Genomic DNA, 22,654 nt, shown 5'->3' on the forward strand with positions numbered 1-22,654 from the left:
ACAGGAAAACAGGGAAAAGAAACAAAAACCGGTTCAGGGAACTTTCTAGAAGGTTCCGAAAGCAAACAGGCCGGCCCATTGCGACGCTTTGGCTGCTCGGCTGTGCGAAACCCCAGCACTTTGACGCAACGAGGGTCAAATAGGATTTCGCTTTGTCTTGTTCTAGAAATAAAAGGACTCCATAAGCAGACTTTTGGTGGGCTTAGCTGCGTACTGGGCTAGCTACGGGGTTGTCCATGCCTGAGCGCAAGGTGGGCTCGCTCAACCGCGACCGCGCACTAGCCGGCGGTGCCCCCCATCCGCGGCGCCGGCGAACTGGACCTGCAAGCGCTGCCGCCATTGCTCGCCGCCAATCCTCCCCTCTCTAGTATAGCATCTCTCTACCGCATCCCATCTGCAGTGGCGCCGTTCCTAATCAACGGCCTCCGGAAGGGGAAAGGGGCCATGGGGCCGCCTCACCGCCGTTGTCTTCGGTCTCATCCCCCCACCCCACCCCACCCTCGTCGACAAAGGTAAATCTTGTGTCAAAATCACTCGTGCAACAATTTGATGATGAACAGCTCACCTCACATACCACTTCTTCAGCAGGGCCAGACAAGTCTGCAGCCTGAAGGGCAAGGATGGGGATAAATCATACGAGTGGTTCAGTAAAAAAGGATCACACGAATGGCAATTCAAAGTAAGAGCAGCAACTTATTGCACACCTACATTGCAAACAACTGGATGATCTGTTGAATGGCATTGCTTTATCTGCTCCATGATTACAGCTTACAGCTAGAAAGCTAACATACCAACATCGTAAACATCTGGCTTGTTGGATAGTATTGTTAAGAAAGCTAACATTACCAACTTACAGAAGAAAGAAAGCTAACATACAGCAAAAAAAGCATGCTAGACCTGTTAAAAGCTGACTTGTAGGTTATTGTTCCAAAGTTTAGAAAACGTGGTCCTTTTAAGTGCCTCCCTCGGTGTTGAATACGATTACAAGTTTTTCTGGTGGTAGATGATACATACAGAATGGTTAATGTATTGTAGTTTAATTAAAGGCTAGGCTAGTGATAGGTTTAGAAGAACCTTATTGGGGGAAACCCAAGGAAATATGGATCAAGACCCATTACCTATCTGGCATTGTTACCTTAGTTGATGAAAATGATATATGTGTGTAGTACTGGAAAAATCTTGCCAATTTACTGTTAATTCCTTAACTTTGCAAGCAAAATTTCAATCTGAGTTCCTCCTACTCACAGCTTTGCAAGCTAAAAAACTGAATTCTTTGGATTGAAAATGTAGCAAAATCCTCTCACAGTCAACGGAAGCAAGAACAAAGAAACATATCATCAATTATCAACACTTTTGGTTATCAGTATCAGTACATGTAGAATTTTACAGTTTTCTCGTAACAGCTTACAGCAGGTCTGAGACACCTTTTCTCCTTTTGAGGAAAACAAGCCGCACCTAATGTCATAGAAACCCAGTGGAAATGCTGCAGAACATAAAGGCACTTGTGGTAACTAACATACCAACTGATTTTGTTTTTATTAGTTTGTCCCTCAGACTGCCAATTTACTTCTCTGATTTATTAGAGCAATGGGAATTTTACAACTTGTTAGTAATTTCAGCCATGATAGCTGAAATCAGATTTGCGCTACAGGTGGGGCTCAAAAGAGTAAAATTGAGTTCATGTGTTGTGGACCGAGGAAGGTTTGCAATGCTGAGATATTCTACAGGTTAACAACAGTACAACACTCAAGAATATTAATAATTTGAGAAAATACAACAGATCATTGCTTTGTCTTACATAAGACAATCTCCTACGCACAATCTAATTGGCTACCTTTTCATAATTGTCTGTTTCACCTGGGGCCTGATACATCTGAGGCTAGAGGTGGAGCTGAAGAGCTCACATTTCCTGTGCTACCAAAATTTGCTGGAGTTGTTACAACAAAGTTATGTTCTATGTTGAGGTCTGTTTTCATGGTACCTTCCAATACTTTAACCCCCTCAGACACTTTAGGCCTTTTTTTGCAATCAATCTGCAAGAACCACATTGCAAGTATCATCATCTGAATTACATCTTGCGTGTGTGCTTGCATGTCATTGTTGTTATTGTCAATCAAATCTACCAACCGATCACTCTTCACCTTTTCCTCCAATAGGGTGATGAGATGAATGCTCTCTTCTGACCGGAAAGTGTCAAGGTTCTTTCTTCCACTGACGATTTCCATGACCACAACGCCATAATGTAACTTTCCTTGAATCCAATAGTTCTCTTTGTTACTTGATGATGATCCTCTGCAAGTGACCAGTGCATCTGTAGCACACAAGAAATAATACTAGTCTCCATTGTTCAAACTGAATACCCAATGTCACTTTCGTTGTGGTGGGGGTGACTTTACATGAGAAAATTTCTTATATCAGCTAAATATTTCGTTATGAGGTAGCTATGTATACTATTTATTGACTATTGTCTGCATTTTACAACATATATGATTTTATTTACTATTGCTAGTATCTATAAAACTTAATTATTTTGTTCAAGTTATATTGCCTTCTCTTATCTACAAAAGGTTAGTTACAAAACATTTACAAGAAGCAATTTATTTTTCTCAAGTCAACTCATATACATGTGATATATGTGTAATTGACTTGTTCATTTCTCTTGTCCATTTGTCTTCTCAGAACTGTTGTTAGTTGCCTGACTTATGCCTTATAGGCACAACCATTAATTGTGTATTCAATGGAGCTAAAATGTTGCATGAAACATAGGATGATTAACTGGTTTATGTGCTAATGTGCTGAAATGGTTCAAAAGGTAAGAAGATCTTCTCCATATAGCTTGTGAAACTGACTGTTTGAATTTTTTGTCTGTGGGAAATATCTGGCTGCCAGCCTGGATAGTATGCACTCACTCATTTAGCTATAGGGATTTACACATGAGAATAACATAGAGAGCAATTAAAATGGTGGTGATGCAAAGATAAATTGGCTCCTTTTTTCAGTTTGTAAATGATATCCAGATGTTGAACATAACATTGCTGTTGAAATTACATGTGTGTGTGTGTGCGCGCACGAGAATCTGGACATGCCTATAGTTTTCTCTTTGTTTAGCTGTTTCATTATCTAAAAGCTCAACTAAAAAAAGATGTATAAGCTTAAAGCAATAGAAACCAGCTTCTACTTAACTTCCCACAGGAGTGTCGGTGCGGAGAAGCATTAAAAATCTCAATAGTCCATTTTGTTATTAGTTCATTATTACAAACATCAGGTACAACTGAATTTTTCTATTCGCCATATGATTGGAACACATACATCATATTAAAATGACTAAAATAACTCCTTTTCAGAACGTAAATGATATCTGGATGATCCAGATGTTGAACTACATGTGCCTGTCGCCATGCCTGAATTCTCATTGGTTTAGCTATATCAGAATAAATAGGTTGGAAGCATTATGTTAGTATTCCAGGTTTTAGGAAACCTCACTCACGAACAAGTGCAGCCTATCGACTCTACTACTAAAAGTAATACTCTATATTACAGGACGCTGAAGAAAAACTAACATGGACATGCACCGTTGAAGCACATAACGATTTAATAGGTGCCATGTTTCTTCTTCAGTTGGGCATGCTCCCCATCAGGTTCTTTCCGTCAGTCAGTTCATATGGCTGCAGCTCCTCCAATTAGGCTGCTGCTTCAAAAGGGAAAATCTCGGTGGGATGAAAAATCATCTTTGTTGCAATCAAAATTTGCATCATTTATATAGATTGCCTGAAACCAAACCAAGCAAACAAACCCATGGTATAAGCAGATTGAAGTGGTGTTCGTTGGGGTGGAGAGTTGTCGCATGAAGTAGAACATTGGATAGGTAGATATATAGTACGAAAATCCAGTATGTACTGGTAGGTATAGGGACGGGCGTTCAGACGTGGCCTTGGCTTCCTTCCAACAACGACGATTGTGCAGGGTAGGGAGTAGGGACGGCGCACCTCGAATATCTATGCGAGAATTCCTTATTTGGCCCTATTTGAAAATGGGCTTCCTTATTTGACCAGAAAAAATATTTTTCCCTATTTGGCCCTCTGTCATTTTATTTTTTTCTATGGCATTTCGATCCAACGCGTTAAGTGGCACGTGAATAGACCGTTTTGCCCTTTGGTTCAGAAAAGCCAAAAACTGTTTGACCCTCTATCTAAATTATATATAAGGAAACACCAAACCTCTTCCCTGTTTTTTCTTCCAGATCTCGCCAAACCTCTTCGCCGTTTCCTCTTCTAGATCTCACCAAACCTCTTCTTTGTTTTCTCTTCCAGATCTTGCCGGCGTCTCCATTCCCAAATCGAAATCTCCACGGCGACGACTCGTCGGCGAAGCCTGTGTCCCTACTGGACAAAGGCGATCTCCTTCAGGGGAGCATGGTACGTCTTCGTCCCTTTCGGATGAAGATGATCTCCTCTAGGAGATCCTCATCGGTGGCGCCTAAGTTTCACGAAGAAGATCTCGCCCGCCCCGCACCGCAGGCATCCTCCCTCCCGCATGCTTCATCGATGGCGCTGTCCTCCCCGCTTGAAGACGACGATCTCCTCCAGGAGATCCTCCTCCGCCTCGCGCCGCAACCATCCTCCCTCCCACGTGCCTCTGCCGTCTGCAAGCGATGGCGAGGTCTCCTCACTGACCCTAGGTTCCTTTGCCGCTACTATGCCCACCACCGCAAGCCTCCCCTCCTTGGTGTCTTTGAGATTCGTAGCAGGAGAAACCCCTTCATTTCAACTTTGGACTCTCCCGACCACATCCCCCCCGAGCGCTTCGACCTACAACGTCACGACAGCTTCCCCAAAAGTGTTCTTGATTGCCGCCATGGCCACGTCCTAGTCAAATACTGGATGCGGGAAGACCTCGTTGTGTGTGATCCCATCACCGGTGAGAATCGCCACATGTCTGTTCCATCGAAATTCAAGGGGGTATTCATTAGCGGGGCGGTGCTTTGTGCTGCCGGTGACCAAGGCCATGTGCACGGTGGCTGCCACTCCAGTCCAATAAAAGTGGTCTTGGTGTCCACGACAAAAGATACTAGAGCCCTAGCATGTGTTTACTCCTCAGAGACTGGCGTATGGGACAATCTGATCTCAACATCAACTCCATGTCAGCTTTTTGTTGGTCGTTTTTCTGCGACCCTCATTGGTAAGGCCCTTTATTGGCCGCTTTTTACGCCTGAGAAGGGCATACTGGAGTTTAATTTGGAAGAGCAGAGCCTAGCTGTGATTGAGGGTCCTCCTTTGACAAACAATTTCGACATGGGCAATATTTGGATCATTCAGGCTGGGGATGGTGTTGTTGGCTTAGCCGTATTGTCTTATCCTTTCTTCCAAATGTGGCAAAGGGAGGTCAATTTTCATGGTGTTGCCACATGGGTACTGCAAAAGACCATTGAAATACATAGCATTGGTCTCCCTCCCCAGATTGGAAGAGGGACAGGAGCAAAGAAAACTATAGTGGGATATTCTGAGGATGCTGATGTAGTTTTTATACTTGTGGGTGATAGTCTATGCATGGTTCAACTTAAATCGATGCAATGCAAGAGACTTTGTGAAACCAATCATTCAGTTTGCTACTATCCTCTCACGAGCTTCTATGTACCAGGTGATTGTTCATCCATGGGCATTATATTGTAGGAGTAACTTAATCCAGTTATTTTCCGTACATGGTTAGTTGATGAACATGTTCTGTAAGTGATGAGTCCGTAGCACACAAGAAATAATTGCATTTCTTGTGTCTTTAATTAGGCTAATTTATTTCAAATTGAATACCCAAGATCACTTTTTTCGCTTGAGTTTATTAGCCATATTTTTTTGTCTCCTTGACATAGCAAGGGATGAGTTTACATGAGCAAAATTCTAGACAATATATTTTATGAGTCATGAGGTAGCTACTTATACTGTTGTCAGTAATATCTTTTGCACTTTACAACAAATGTGATGTAGTTTACTATTGCTAGTATCTTGCCAAGTTACGTAACCTTTTCTTGCCTGTAAAAAGGCCGTTAAAAAGTCTATGGAAAGTGACCTATTTTGCTCAAGTTAGCTCATATATGTAACTGACTCAGTGTTCCCTTTTCTTATCCATTTGTCTTCTCATTGGAATTGTTGTTAATTGTTTGAATTCTTATTATTTTAGGCACATCCATTGGATCTAATGGAGAAAATGATGCATGAATATAGAGGATGGTTGTCTTCTTTGATGTGCTAGTAATTCAACAGGTAAGAAGGTCTTCTGAATATAGCTTCTGAGATTTTGATTGTTTGATTTTTTTTCTATGAAAACATTCGCTTGCACACGTGCGTAGCATGCACTCACAAATTATGATCCATTTGCATGGGCTTGCGTAATTTATATCTAGGTGGTGAATACAGTGTTTGTATGCCTATCTGGACATGCACAGAGTTCTCCGTTTGTTTAGTTTTTTCATAATCTAAAACCTGAAATCAATGGATTGCCCCCCTTCTTTTTGGGCTGGGACTTAGGCAGTGTGGAGAAGCCTTAGAAAACTTAACGGTCAATTTAGTTATTGGTTTATTGCAAACATCAAGCATTCAACTCCTCCACCCTAAAAAACGATAGTGTCAAGTTTTTTCTATCATTAGTATTCCTAGGAGATTTATCCAGGACTATGATATATGTTATAGTGATGTTCTTTATATTGTTGGACTAATAATGAGTTTGTTCCTCCAGATGAAGGAATGACTGATGCAGTTCTCACCGAGTTTGTTCCATTGCATCAATGTGGCCAGCACTATTTATATGTTATCTGAAAAGAAAAAACTTGTCATGCTAGTCTAGCCCAATTTCTACTGTAGCAAGATGCTGCTTCTGAATACCTAATCCAGGGAATTTCAGCTTACCGTAGTGTTATTTGAAATCAAGTTTCTTTCTTTATATGCTTATGCTTGGAAGCTCTTCTCTTCGACAATGTGTGGTTCAGGCCCATGGATCACCAAAACTTATATGTTTGCCAGTTCCTGTATTCTTCTCGGTTCTTGTGCTTGGATGCCATTACAGTCGATGTATTTTGTACCGATGGGAGTTTCAGCCGTAAATATGACCTATACTTATATTGTTGTGTATTCTTTTCAGCGGTGGTTTGAAAAGCATGTCATTGTTGTCGATCTTAAGTGGCCATGATCCAGTTATGCTCCTTTTATTTTTTTAGATTAATAGCAGGAAATTACTGTGCACAAGTTTGAGCCTGCCTGCTTGAAAGAAAATGGTTCTTGGTCTGAACTAACTAAATGCCAGAAAATTTCAGTACTTCGTTATCCTGAGTGAGGAAGCTACTGTCGAGTACTTCATTATGGTTAGTTCATATGAGCCAGAGGATTCGTCATTCTCGCAACAGTTGTTTACTACTGAAGACGCGACACTAGACGACAGCGAGCCTACAGTCATAGTGAAATCCGCAGGAGCTAGACAACATGAGGGTTGGCATTCTTAGATGTAATTATCCCTGAAAGAGTGAGGTTGCATGCGAGCTATTACCCTGAAACGGTGTGAGTTCCTCTACGAGCAGGTATCACAGCTATCATCACCATCGTCGCCATCTCATACAAAATCATGGGAACAAGTTCATATATACTAGTACAAAAGTTTTAAGTAGTTAAAGATCAGCAGCAGCTGAAACATAAAATTAGAGACCAAGTACTCCGCGTCCCTTAGACCATGCTTTCTTTCTGTTTCCATTACAAGCACCCATAGTACACCCACTATATTCATGCTAACAATGTTTGCACAGAACTTTCCGCAAAAAAAGAATGTTTGCACAGAACTTTCCGCAAAAAAAATTGTTTGCACAGAACTTCAAATACAACTCAAGATTTTGCAAGCTATTAGTCACCTAATAATATTTTCAAATAATACATGCCTTCCAGAAATATGATTACTCCATCATCTGACTGCTACTATTACATAGATATAGATATAGCAATTGGACTACTCCATCATCTAACTGCTATAGATATAGCAATTGGACTACTCCATCATCTAACTGCTACTATTACATGATTCTGCAATCGAAACACACATAGTAGATTAATTTCATTCTCGGTACAGCCACGACCATTGCTCCAGCTTTCCAGGAGCTATGTGCATCACCTCATGCATTACATCACACACACACCTTATTTTCACTCATCCTCCTCAGAGATTTCAGGCACCTCGGATGACAACTGGTAAGTATCCTCAATATGGATGTGCCCTTCATCACAGAAGAACGGTCTGGAAGGCATTTGCAAGCTATCCTTCCAGCATCTCTATGACCTCGCTCATTGTCGGACTGTCACAAGAGTTCATCAAATAGCTAACCCTTGTATGTTTCTTACTTTAACCCTAAATCCAAGTCTGATTAAACCAAAGCTTGGGTTAAAATATAATAGACAAAACTATCCATGTAAATGATCCTTCCCTCATGTATGTACCTAAATAAAAATTATATTGTTTATAAGGATAAAAATATAGTTTATATTTTTCTATTTTTTGGAAAGGAAGGACGAAGCCTCCCGAATCCTGCATGCCAGATGCAGGCAACCATAATTTTATTAAAGTTTGTATGAGACAATGGGACCAAACTAATCAATAAACAACATACAGTAGGTAAACAACAATGGCCTCAACCACCTCAATTAAGTCCCGCTTACCAAATTAGTGGATTATTTAAAAATTACAAAGAGACTGGCACAAATAACTAACTTTCTCAAATCAACCCCTAATGGATAAGGTCACTACGGTACGACAAAGCTACCAACTCCTTCAAAATTGCCTCCATTCGAGCCTCTAAGCCACATCCGAATCTATTTGTTGATGGTGTAGAGAAAAGCAGATTAATCCGGCGCTGGATGAAAAGCATGCTTGACTTGAAAAGGTAAAGTTTTCATGGCGAATTTAAGTGCCAACACGTCTAGGAGAAGTTTTGATAGGTGCACTTTTCTAGCTCATCTCGTCTATTTTTGTTTTCTAGACGGGCTCGATCACTCATCTAGGGAATTTGAGACAACAACTGATGACCACTCCACTCAGATGGTTTCCACTTTCTGGCCTGTCTAATATAGCCATTTATGTGCTAGTTGTAGCCTTCATCTATCTTGTCCTCCTAGGATGGTAAGCAATGGAGTATCCGAAGACAGTGGTCGAACCGTAGGGAGGTGGAAGTAGCATTGCCAATTATTGTAATGCATAATGGTACACCATAATAAGGCCCTAACACCAACACATCTTACCAGCTTAATACCATATAATCAGTACAATAGATTAGTTTTAATCTTGGGTACACTAAGAGTCTACAACCAATGATGATGTGCTCATTAAATGAAACATGCATGGTTGAGACCATGTGCAATTATATCAAACTGGACGAACCTACGTTGCAAAAAAGATATAGCTCTAACATAAAATGCGAGTAATAAATCAATAAAAATAGAATACAAGTGAATGTCGCATGTGCTAGAAGTGAAGAAGCGTGAAGGCACACGAGTCGATAAATACAGTGAAATACCTCCACTCCAGCAATTCCTAACATATGAGCATAGACCCCCTCCAAGACTTGTAGCTCCTCTGATGCTGATGCTGATGAGTAGAGATCGTGCATATGTTTAGATAGTACATCTTGTGTTGTACATGGATGGTTTTTGTAGGATTGGAAGGCATCAGAAATTATTTTACCACGGCATGGTTCATCATTTCAAGCATTTTGATCTTTTAGGTCTCCTCTATGAGAGGAAATTGGGCCTCATATCCATAATTGCGACCCTGCGGTATCAATCATGTATCAAACTAATGCCAAGACGCTCAAGGAATATCGTTGGTGCCCATGGCAGCCTCCACCAGCGTAAGCATTAGATTTTTGCACTGGTGCCGCCGTGTCTCAGCTTGAGAATGGAGCGTCTACATCAAGCCCGGAGTTAAGCTGTTGATGGTTGGATTATCTGTGGTACAAACTTGAATCTTTGGTGTCGCATCGAAACCAACACCTGCCATGATTATACAGGTGCATGTAGGTAGACGTCATCAAGAGCCGTTCGTGCATTGTAGATCGACGAACCAACTCATAGATTAATTCAGTTTCTTCAATCGCGTTTGCATATACATGTGTCAGTGGGGAAAAAAGAGAGGAGTGAGCGAAGAAAAAGAAAAAACACAAGATCAATCAAAGGCTCATTACTAGGAAAAGGCCTATTAGTGGTGCACCTGTTTTGCCTACTAATGGCGCACTACAGGTGCGTCACTAGTATCATGCCATTAGTATTTTTTACTAATGGTATCTGGTATACTAATGGCGCACCATGCAGTGCGCCATTAGTATAGCCCACGGTGCGCTATTAGTATGCCTCCCAGGGGGCCATATTTACACATGTGCTTTGGCATACTAATGGCGCACTAGTGGATGATGCGCCATTAGAGTCCTTTTTACAGTGTGCCATTAGTGTGCTGAGTGGTGCGCCACTAGTATGAATATTAGGGATTACTTTTTTTTAATATTTGCACATGTTACAAAACATATTACTGCACATAATATAGAGAGCACAACATATAAACAGCAGATTCATCGAATACAATAAAAGATTAGTCTCCGAATGTACAATTCATCATATTAGTCTCCGAATTCAAAAGACCGAACAAAGATAGAACATTACAAGTCTCAAGACCGCGAGTAGTGAGTTTGTCGGAAGTAATACTAATCCTAACAAGTCTTACTAATCATCATCATACAACTTCTACTCGTTATTAATAACAAGTCATACGATCATCATCTTGATAGTCATCGAATCAACCCTACTTAATTGTTCTTAGCACATGATCATCAGTATTAGGCAGGACCTAAATACCCTATTTAAGGTAAAATAGCATAAAATAACATAGACCCTGACTCTCCATTATGGAGAATGGAGATCATCCTGTCTCCAATTATTGCGCTTCGCTTCCTTTTGCTTCCAAGAACCTCCTTATGACTGTCAATAAATTTTTTCCATCCTTTGATTTGCATGTTTCCACTTCTTTTAGAAATCTGGTATGGACAATTGAGATTCGTAGGATGACCTGGCTGTATGTTCAAAACATTAAGGCTACCTTTCTGATACATCAAATGAGGCACACAATTCTCTGGGATTATCTGTTGAAAAACATAGTAATAACTTCATAGTTAGCAATGATGTACTAGTTTTAGAAGTATGCAAAAGATGCACGGATGTTTGTAATAGTAAAAAATCTTACCAGGGTATCTCCATGGTAGTTACCGTAGTTGAACACATGCACTAGTGGCACGTATTGACCATAATGTTGAGGAGTTTGATTGTAGATATTGTAATTCTCAATGTCAGTACAAAATCCGACCAGATGATTTTTCTCCTTGTAAGTTGTTAATTCGGAGCCATCGGTGTAGTGGGTTTTGTCTACCATCTCCCGCACATTCTTTGAACAATGAAAATAAGCTGTCAATGGAAATAAGCTGTCAACTATTTTGAAATAAACAATATAAATTAGCTAATAACTATGTTTGAGAAACTCACATAGCGGTAGAATTGGAGGCGTATCAACAAGGACCCAAATGTCCATATTGTCTTGCTCGATTTTAGGATCACCAAGATCCATGGTGACAAGCATACCCTCATCAAAACCATACATCTTGCAAAATGCTTCCCAATTTTTGCAACCAAAATGGGTTACGCTCCCAGAATTATACAGATTTACTTCAAAATCCACATCGTGATGAGTCCTTAGGTGAATTTTCTTTGTTTCAGAAATTTCATGGTCTTCAAAATCCATCCTCTCCAAGACATAGCGTCTTGCATGGCATGGGATAAGCTATACTCGAATTGTAAAAGATGAAAATTACACGTTGAAATAGTTGAAGTCATGCTTAATTATGAAAATAACACTTGTCGTCGTTGTGTACCGTTTCAACTTCGAAGGTCTCCTCGAGCTTAATGCTGAAGCGCCGATCATCGTCCAGGTGAGGCATGTCGCACAGACCTCGATCGTCGTGGCACCAGCCGCACTCCCCCGGGAGACTTTCGTCGTCCGATGACGACATATCCTACGTTCATAATTCAAAACTACATCATCTCTTGCGTTGGGTCCAATAAGATAATCCACAGTGTGGTGAAAACACGCCCTTCGAACTGGTTTGAGCTATTGGTGAATGGAGATGGTCTAAGATTTTCAGTAGTAAGAAGTGAAGTGGTAATTTTGAGAGCAAATGGTTAGGATGAGTGGTTCCTCTTTCCTGTTTAGCTTTACAATAGAATATTGTTAGTCATGCACACTTGTGCATTTTCAGCCAGGCCCAGTGGAGTTGACCTAAAAACATTTCTTTCTTTAAGCCTGCTACATCCATCTCAAGTATTTATGGTCAAGGGTTAGCAGGGTCATCCAAATAGAATATGTGGTATGGGCTTTTTTTAGTAGGTCATCCTACCAGATTAGGGTTTATCGATGACGAGCAACTGACATTAGTAATAACTATGAGTTGATATCACACTTCTATATGTATAACACAAGAGGCAATTGATCCTACTTAATTAAGTACTAAGATACCCTGGCCCATGCATTAGTCACAAGTACCCCATATGTCCTATTTTTAGCAAAGTCATGCTAAAATTCATGGAAAACTTCAGCATGACCTTTGCTGAAAATAGGACATATGGAGTACCCGAATTTGCTGGAACGGAACTTAATCGACATTCCAGCAAACTCAAGGGCCTCTCGGGGTACCTGCAAAATCATTATCCCCGCGTAATGAAATCACCAATGGGTCATTTCAGAAGATCACAAGTAGCATCATCACAAGTACAACATCATCACAAGTATAGCAGCAGTAGCAGTGAATATAGGCATAACAGCAGCAGCAGCAGTAGGTTTATTCTTCTTCTTCATAAACATTAATTGGTGTGGGTGACTCTATCTGCCCTCTAATGACTCACTCAACTTAACAGGACAACCGACAAGCATTGTTTTGATTCCAACAGCTGCTGTAAAATACATCTAGCAAAGGTGCTCTAAAATCAGAAATACTACCCCCCAAATCTTTAGCTCAATTCTGAAAATACATGGCTAGGACAACGGTAGCATTCAACCACAAGCCCAAGCCTATACTTAACTAGACCCAGGTCCATTAAATTCTTACAGAAACCAAGAAATGGAATCAACTCCCCTTGTTGCTGATTCAGTCATGGGAGATGCCATGTCTCAAAAATATCAAGTAGCACCATCATGTTCGATTTCAATATAAGGAATATTACAAAATTAACGGTTAAGATCCTAGGTGAGTAACACACTTTGGTCTTCTAGTTACAAAACAAAACTGACATAATTCTAGATGCCATAATCAGATCAAAATTTCAAACTACACACTTACTTTCAAATATCGAATTAGGAACATTTTGAGACATAGGAAAACAGTGTACATCTGAAAATGCTGCAAACTTTGAAGAAAAACAAGAACACTATGCAATACATGATTATTCAGTTAAGACAAGAGAAACCATCTGCAACTACTACTGTAAATAATACACCTGTTAACACGTTTCTGAACATACATCCAGCAAAGATGCTCTAAAAAAAATACTACAGCCCACGCGCACCCACCCCATCCCAGCTACTAGTACCACTTTCAAGTAATACACCTGGTAGTTCAATTCTGAAAATACATGCACCAAAGATACACCTCTTCTAATGACGTGATACTTTGAACAAACCTCCAGGACTCCCAAATGAGTTAAGAAATGGCTAATGGTTTTCCTAGTCTAGCAGAGCCTGTCATTGCAAATTCAGTTAAGTGTTTGCTTGCTTTAGTTTGACAGAAATGTTTCAGTTAAGTGTTCAGCTAACTTCAGACTTAAGAATAACGATGAAAATTTCAGACTTGGCAGTACAAATTCAGACTTGGCAGTACAAATTCAGAACAGGGAGTTGGAAGAGAGAGGATGGCTCACCGTGGAGGAGTGGAGGACGAGGGTGTGTCGATGGCGGGCTGAGGACGAGGACAGGCAGGACGACGCCGATGGCGGCGTAGCAGCGGGCCCCGTGCTCCTTCTTCAGAGGAGGGGAGAGGCGGTCAAGGACGACGGCGATGGCGGCGTAGCAGCGGGCCCCGTGCTCTATGCGGAGGCCAGGGGAGCCGAGTCAGTTAGGGGCAGGAGGCCGAAGGCGATGGACGGGCGGAGGAGGAGGGGGGCTTACGGGCGAAGGAGACCGGGCGGCGGCGCAGTGGGTGGGGCGGCGGCGCAGTGGGTCCGTCGTGGCGGCAAGCCGTCGGCGGCGAGGACCGAGACGGCGAGGCGGGGCACGGGGGTCGTCGGAGCGGGTGTGGAGCGAGGGAGGAAGTGGATCTAGCGAGGGAGGGACGAAGGGATCGGGCGAATTAGGTAGGGGGAAGATTACTAATTGCGCACCCCCTGGCGGTGCGCCATTAGTATGTTTTTTTGATAGCAATGACGCACCCTCCGAGCGGTGCGCCATAAGTAATCTTTTTTTTAGATAGCAATGGCGCACCAGCCAGCGGTGCGCCATAAGTAATTTTATTATTATTATTATTTTTGTTGCATCTAATAATTTTTTAGAAAATGAATATGAATATGAAACAGTAATAAATTTTTATAAAAACAGTAACAATTTTTTTTAAAATATCATCAAATTTGTTATTTGAAAATATTTATGAATATAAAAAAATATCATCAAATTTGTTATTTGAAAATATCATCAAATTTGTTATTTGAAAATATAATCAAATTTATTTTTTTTGGATTTTTAGTTGCATTCATTTGTGACGGTGGAGCGGGGGAGGGTGCGGGGGGTCCTCAGCGGCGATGGAGCGGGGGAGGGTGCGGGGGGTCCTCGACGGCGGTGGAGCGGGGGAGGGTGCGGTGGGTTATCGGCGGCGGTGGAGCGGGGGAAGGGTGCGGTGGGTCGTCGGTGGCGGTGGAGCGGGGGAGGGTGCGGGGGTGTCCTCGGCGGCGGTGGAGCGGGAGAGGGTGCGGTGGGTCCTCGACGGCGGTGGAGCGGGGGAGGGGGAGGGTGCGGTGGGTCATCGGCGGCGGTGGAGCGGGGGAGGGGTGCGGTGGGTCGTCGGCGGCGGTGGAGCGGGGGAGGGTGCGGGGGTGTCCTCGGCGGCGGTGGAGCGGGGGAGGGTGCGGTGGGTCGACGGCGGCGGTGGAGCGGGGGACGGTGCGGTGGGTCGTCGGCGACGGTGGAGCGGGGGAGGGGTGCGGTGGGTCGTCGGCGGCGGTGGAGCGGGGGAGGGTGCGGGGGTGTCCTCGACGACGGGGGAGGGTGCGGGGGTGCGGTGGGTCGTCGACGGCGGTGGAGCGGGAGAGGGTGCGGTGGGTCGTCGACGGCGATGAAGCGGGGAGGGTGCGGTGGGTCGTCGGCGGCGGTGGAGCGGGGAAGGGTGCGGGGGTGTCCTCGGCGGCGGTGGAGCGGGGGAGGATGCAGTGGGTCGTCGGCGGCGGTGGAGCGGGGGAGGGTGCGGGGGTGTCCTAGGCGGCGGTGGAGCGGGGGAGGGTGCGGTGGATCGTCGGCGACGGTGGAGCGGGGGAGGGTGTGATGGGTCGTCGGTGACGGTGAAGCAGGGGAGGGTACGGGGAGGGGGATCGGTGATAGTGGTGGAGCGGGGGAGGGTGCGGGGGTGCTCGGCGGGAAGGGTGCGGAGGTGTTTGTGGTGCGTTATTATTAGTTTTGCAAAAAAGAATATAATAATGGCGTATTATGCCCTGATTGATCATTAGTATTTTTGAAGAAAAAAATTGTTACTAATGACGTATCGAGGGTCTGGTGTGACATTAGTGTCTATTATACTAATGACGCACCAACACATGTTGCGCCATTGTTATATAGTATTTTTCCAATTAATTTTTATAATAAGATCTGATGCTTTTCATTAAGAGAAAAAGGCAATGCTGGAAGAACGGAAGTTTATTCTGATGAAGGTAACAAGATCGCAAAATATGGTATCTCATTGCCTAACTAACTATGTTTGTCGCAACGTGCTCCGCGTTTATTCATGCTCTTGTATTAGCAGACTGTAAACCTATTCAATGGAATAAGAATCCCTATTTCACTGCAAAAAAAAACATTAATCCCTGACAAAGTCTCTATGTTTTTGTGTGGAGACAAAGTGTGCTTATTTTTAAGAACAAGACAAAGTCTGGTTATGGAGTCATTTTTTTGCAGACAAAAGAAAAGGACAGGACTCGCTCGGTGGGCTCAGCTGCGTACTCTAGCCGGCGGTGGGCTCGCTCGTCCTCATCCCCAACTCCTCTAAAAAAAACTAGCCGGCGGTGCCCCCCATCTGCGGCGCCGGCGAACCGGACCGTGCCTCTCGTCTTGCACGCGCTGCCGTCATTGCTCACCGCGAAATCCTCCCCTCCCTAGTATCGCATCTCTCTACCGCATCCCATCTGCAGGAGCGCGCGCCGCCGCGCCGTTCCTAATCGACGGCCTCCGGAAGGGAAAGGGGGGCATGGGCCGCCTCGCCGCCGTCGTCTTCGGTCTCATCCCTCCTCGTCGACAAAGGTAAGTCCCGTGTCAATTAATCACCCGTGCAACATTTTGAAGATGAACAGCTCACATACCAGTTCTTCAGCAGGCTGCAGGGCAGACAAGTATGCAGCCTGAAGGGCAAGGGCGGGGATAAATCATACGAGTGGTTCAGTAAAAAAAGAATCACACGAATGGCAATTCAAAGTAAGAGCAGCAACTTCTCGCACACCAACATTGCAAATTACTGGATGATCTGATGAATGGCATTGCTTTATCTGCTTCATGATTATATTACAACTTACAGCAAGAAAGCTAACATACCAACACTTGTAAACATCTGAACTCTACAAGAAAGCTGACATACCAGCTTATTGCAGAAAGTAAGAAAGCTAACATACAGCAAAAAAAGCATAATAGAACTGTAAACATATGACTTGTAGGATACTGTTCCAAAGTTCAGAAAACGTGGTCCTTTATGTGCCTCCCTTCGCCCATCGGTGTTGAATACGATTACAAGTTCGTCTGGAGGTAGATGATACATACAGGATGGTTAATCTATTGTTGTTTAATTAAAGGCTAGGTTAGTGTTAGGTTTGTAAGAACCATATGAGGGGAAACCCAGGAAATATGGATCAAGACCCAGGATCTGTGCGGCATCGTGACCTTAACTGATGAAAATGATATATGTGTGTTGTTTCTGGACAAATCTAGGAAATTTACTGTTACTTCCTTAAATTTGCAAGCTACATTTCAATCTGAGTTCCTCCTCCTACTCACAGCTTTGCAAGCTAAAAATCTGAATTCTTTGGATTGAAAATGTAGAAAAATTCTCTAAGTCAATGGAAGCAGGAACGAAGAAACATCTCATCAATCATCAACACTTTTGGTTATCAATATCAATACATGTAGAATTTTGCAGTTTTCTCGTAAATAGCTTACAACAAGGCTTGAGCCACCTTTTCTCCATTTGAGGAAAGCAAGCTGTCCCTAATGTCATAAATACCCAGTGGAAATGCTGCAGAACATAAAGGCACTTGTGGTAACTAGCATACCAACTGATCGGTGTTTATTAGTTTGTCCCTCGGATTGCAAATTTACTTCTCTGCTTTGTTGGAGCAATGGGAAATTTAAAACCTGTTAGTAATTTCAGCCATGATAGCTCAAATCAGATTTGCGCTACAGGTGGAACTCAACAGAGTAAAAATGAGTTCATCTGTTGTGAACTGAGGAAGGTTTGCAATACTGAGATTCTGCAGGTTAACATCAGTACAACACTCAAGAATAGTAATAATTTGAGAAAATACAACAGACCATGGCTTTTGCCTTGCATAAATAAGTCTTCTACGCACAATCTAATTGGCTACCTTTGTCATGATTGTCTCTGTTTTACCTGGGGCCTGATACATCTGAGGCTAGAGGTGGAGCTGAAGAGCTCAGATTTCCTGTGCTACCAAAATTTGCTGGAGTTGTTACAACAAAGTTATGTTCTATGTTGAGGTCTGCAGTCATGGTACCTTCCAATACTTTTACCACCTCAGACATTTTAGGCCTTTTTTTGGAATCAATCTGCAAGCACCACATTGCAAGCATCATCATCTGAATTACATCTTGCTTGTGTGCTTGCATGTCGTTGCTGTTATTGTCAATCAAATCTACCAACCGATCACTCTTTACCTTTTCCTCCAATAGGGTGATGAGATGGATGCTCTCTTCTGACTGGGAAGTGTCGAGGTTCTTTCTTCCACTGATGATTTCCATGACCACGACGCCAAAGCTGTAGATATCTGCCTTTTCGGTGATCTGTGATGTCAACCATTCAGGAGCTAAATATCCAGGTGTGCCCCTCATTCTGGTAACCACTTGGCTCATATCCCTGTCTATGAGTTTGCATAGTCCAAAATCAGAAAGTTTAGCATTGAAGTCATCATCTAAGAGGATGTTTTGTGGTTTGACATCCAAATGAGCGATTCGTTTTGTGCACTCCTCATGAAGATAAGAGAGGCCCTTAGCTATGTGAGTTATTATCTTGCACCGCGTGCTCCAATCCAGAGGAGAAGCAACCTTGTCATGTCGACAATAGATCCATCTGTCCAAGGATCCTTTGGGCATGTACTCATATACCAAGAGCCTATGGGATTTTTCTGGACAGAAACCAATCAATCTCACCAGATTAATATGATGAATGCTGCCAATTGTCTGAACCTCTGCTGAAAATTCTCTTTTGCCCTGACCAGATCGATCCAGACGTTTTACTGCAATCCTTTCATCACCAAATTGCCCCTTGAAAACAGACCCAAATCCTCCTTCCCCGAGCTTGTCTGCGAATTGCTCGGTTGCTGCCTTTAGCTGTTCAAATGTGAACCTCATTGGTGTTCCTTGTAGCTCCCCAAACTCTTCCTCTTCCTCTTCCTCCATCTCACGCCGTTGTTGGGTTCTTCGTTTACAAAAATAGAAAGTGACGAGGAACAGAAAGATGAAGCCGCCTATAGGAGCTAAAATTGCAACTACTGTTCTTACAGTGGAGAATTTTGGTTTCATGGTTGTTGGCCCACTAGGTGTTACCACAGCCGGGGGTGCAGGCAGAGGACTCGGCGGTATTGCTTGATTGGTCAGGGGACAAAAGACTACCTTGTATTTGGTGCCGGCTGGGCAACTGAAAGTGCTGGTGGCATCATCCATGGGGTAGCTGTAGGCATCTGGGCACATCTTCTTGAAGAAGTCGGAGTAGTCCGTGGTGCTGCAGTTGCTTGCCACAGTCCCGGTACAGCAGTACCTATCCTGCTTGAACACCGTGCACGGGCTGTTACAACCCCCCGGCGCCTTCAGACTGGTCGGGCACTGCGCCGTTATGTTGGCTCCGCAACGCGGCCCCTTGCTGCACCCTGGCCCGCCCTTGGCCGGCACCGGCAGGTTGTCCATGGGCACGTTGAAGCCCTCGACAGAGGAGATGTCGAAGAAATCCTGGCTGCTGAAGCCGCCGAGCCGAAACTCCGCGATGGTGTTGGGCGGCCGGCCATTGGCTTTGCAGGCGAGCAGGCCGCCGCAGTCGCCCGTCTGGCAGGTCCCGGTGCCATTGCCGTCGAAGGAGCAGCCCGTGTGCGCCCACAGGCGCGTGGTGTTGCTGTCGCCCGTGTTGAGGGTCCAGGGCTTGCCTGGGTCGAGCTGCATGCCGCCACCAATCGGCAGAGCCGCCGGCCATATGGTGTAGGGCAGCCGTTGGTGATGTAAAACGTGGTGGCCTCGCTGGTGGCAGCACGGAGGAGGAGGGAGAGGAGGAGGAGGAGCGGTGAAGAGACACCCACGGCTGCCATTTGCGTCATGGTTGATTTGAATCAGGGTCAGAGTTGCAAAGTTGCAATAGGGCTCCCCTGTGGCAGCTAACAGCGTAAAAGAGTTGTGTGGGATAAGCAGACAGGGGCCGGATTTCGTGTGTTGAATAATTCAACGGTCAGCATACAACAGCGACATGGGAACTGCTTTGATAGGACCAGGCTTGACTGTTGAACTTGTTTGCTTGCAAATTATTTATATCTGTGTGGCTTCCAAAAAAGGGGAAATTGCATCCGTATATCCGTATAACTAACGTGTTTGATGATTTTGGCTGCAAGGAATACGCAAACACGGTGCCAAATCTGAGCAAATACTACCTTTGTAATTTAATATAAGATGTTTTTTGACACCGTCATGGACTCTAAAAACGTCTTATAAAAGATTACAGAGGGAGTGTTACGTAGGTGTTTTCACATGAATAAAACACACAGTTTGGTAAGTTTCACCGTCACAGAGTAGGATTTTCTTTTTGTGTTTTCACATGGATAAAACACACTGCGGCATGTCATTTCTTATTTTAGAAACTTTCTGTGTTGCACGTCTTTCTTCCTTGCTGATCCGCTCCAGCTCCATGCTTTGTTGCCACAGTAAAGGTCAAGAGTGAAGATCACTTTGCAAGAAGCACCTGGTGGTTGGGTTGGGGTCAAGCTGAAGCTGACAGCGGTGAGCTGAAGAGACGGCCATCACTGCCATGTGCGTGCGTTATGATACTTGCTTGCACCCGTTAACCTGAATCAGAGTCACTCTGAGTTGCAAAGTTGCAGTAGGGCTCCTGTGACAGCTAACAGAGTGTGGAAGAGTTCAACGGTGAACATACAGTGTGTCGAATAATTCAACGGTAAATTATTGCCATGCTTGCTCAGATTTCAATAATTCAACGGTCAACATACAACAGCCTTACATGAGAACTGTCTGGCATGGACCAGGCTTGCTTGTGGAACTTGTTTGCTTGCAGATTATGTCTGGAAAAGGGGAACTGCATCTGCATATCTGTATAATTAATGTGTTTGATGATTTTTGCTGCAAGGAAATATGCAGACACGGTGCCAGGTCTGAGCAAATATTACATATGTATTTTCACATGAATAAAAACACAATGTTTGGTTAATTTCACCATCACAGAGTATGCCTTATTTTTGTGTGTGTTTTCACATGAATAAAACACACTGCAGGCATGTCATTTCTTATTTTAGAAACTCTGCGGTCGGCAGCTGCATGGAAGCAGATGGATGTCTCACTCACCACATAACTCTCTGGTTTGCGTGCTGACATCTGTATTATCCAAAGGAAAGTAATTTTGGCAATTCTTTTGTACATTTTGCAGTGCCAAATCTGAAGGCTTTGACTTGTCGTGAGTGCATTTTGTGTGCAGTTGAAAGAATTGTGGTTCGCTGCTTGTTGACCTTAGAGCATCCCAATAGCTTACTTTGAATTTAGTTATCTAAATGGCTTTTAGGCATGGACATGAATAACAAGCGATCGTTCTCCAGGGGAGGGAATCCTCGCGAACGAATCGTTCTCCTCGGGGGTTCGATCGAGCGAACAGTTTCGTTCGCCACGAGAACCACCCGGAGTGAATAAGCCCAGACAGGGGGACATATACAGGAGCACCCGGGTGCTCCACCCCCTGTATGAATTTTAATTTCAAAAAATACCAGGAAAATTCGATAAACATGGAATCTTGGGATATCAAACCCGAGTGCCCAATCTACTCCCATGTGAAGTTTTGTGAAAAAATACCAAGAAATTTATCCGTGATGAAGAAAATACAGTCTGACCTACGATCCATCTATTTTTTTTCTATACATAGGATTTTTTTTATCTCTTTTGCCACTGATATATTTTCTGGTATTTTTTTTACAAAATTTCACACGGAAGTACATTGGGCACCTAGGTTTTGATATTCCAAAATCCCCTGGGGAGAGGGGGGTTCAAAAAATTTCAGTATTTTTTTGAACTTAATGTTGATATAGGGTGGTGGAACACCCAGGTGCTCCAAATCCTCTTCCCCGAGACAAGCCCCTTTACTAGACCTCACAGCCCGATTATACACAAAAATAAATAACAGGAAAAAGAAGAAAAACAAACAAAATGCAATGATACCAGCAAGCAAGTTTTGCCATGCATGGCTAACTAATTTGATCATGTAAAAGGTTACATGGCCAATAATAAACAAAAATATGTTTATTTACCAAATATGTATAGCTACACGGGGAAAAAATTGCCATGCTCTAGAGGATAAAAGTGCCACATGTTTTTGAAATAAATATATCAAGTGTAATGTAAGGCACAAAAAAATGCCATGCTTGTACAAAATATATACTACAGCAAGCCAACGCAGTCATGAAACTAATAAAAGCCAGAACTTAACATATAGAAGAAAAGAACATAACAATTATGTTTGAACCTAAGTTGCCATTGTTAAGTATAAGAATAAGATGATGGCAAAAGAAATATTGAAAAGAAAACTTGTGAAAAAGTCTAATGAAAATAAATTTGCCATAGGATGTTCAAGTAATTTTATATGATATACCAAAAAGAATTTACCATGCTTTGTTCAATAAATTGTCATGTTTTGAAAAATATAATTTTGAAAACAGAATTTATGATGTTGTATGCATTACAAGTTGCCTTAGTGTGTAATTATTATTATTTTGCCATGGTCCAAAAAATAAGTTTGCCACTGTTTACTTTTTTGCTATGATCCCAAAAATAATTTATCATGATCTAAATTATAAATTTGCCATGTTTTAAACAATACATTTTGCCATGGTTTGAACAATAAATTTACCATGGTCCAAAGCAT

The 22,654-nt window shown here is 43.0% G+C and overlaps 2 long non-coding RNA genes and 1 pseudogene across 9 annotated transcripts; 2 read left to right on the top strand and 1 right to left on the bottom strand.

Annotated features, from left to right (window-relative positions):
* Positions 1–223: 223 nt before the first annotated feature.
* Positions 224–7,018, top strand: LOC123057773 (uncharacterized). Of its 2 annotated transcripts, none has more exons than XR_006426953.1 (4): positions 224–512; positions 586–679; positions 6,172–6,254; positions 6,727–7,018. It is a non-coding gene; the product is annotated as an uncharacterized lncRNA (long non-coding RNA). The 2 variants fall into 2 exon arrangements; XR_006426952.1 differs by having other exon boundaries at positions 589–679.
* Positions 7,019–16,230: 9,212 nt separating this feature from the next.
* Positions 16,231–22,226, top strand: LOC123060077 (uncharacterized). Of its 7 annotated transcripts, XR_006427721.1 has the most exons (6): positions 16,231–16,551; positions 16,625–18,028; positions 18,208–18,353; positions 20,437–20,686; positions 20,775–20,898; positions 21,021–21,939. It is a non-coding gene; the product is annotated as an uncharacterized lncRNA (long non-coding RNA). The 7 variants fall into 7 exon arrangements; XR_006427719.1 differs by having other exon boundaries at positions 20,437–20,898; positions 21,021–22,226; XR_006427722.1 differs by lacking the exon at positions 21,021–21,939 and adding an exon at positions 20,127–20,283 and having other exon boundaries at positions 20,437–20,940.
* On the bottom strand, positions 17,776–19,838 carry LOC123060076 (PR5-like receptor kinase; annotated as a pseudogene).
* Positions 22,227–22,654: the final 428 nt, after the last annotated feature.

The sequence above is a fragment of the Triticum aestivum genome, chromosome 3A (assembly GCF_018294505.1).
Source record: "Triticum aestivum cultivar Chinese Spring chromosome 3A, IWGSC CS RefSeq v2.1, whole genome shotgun sequence".
NCBI classification, from domain to species: domain Eukaryota; kingdom Viridiplantae; phylum Streptophyta; class Magnoliopsida; order Poales; family Poaceae; genus Triticum; species Triticum aestivum.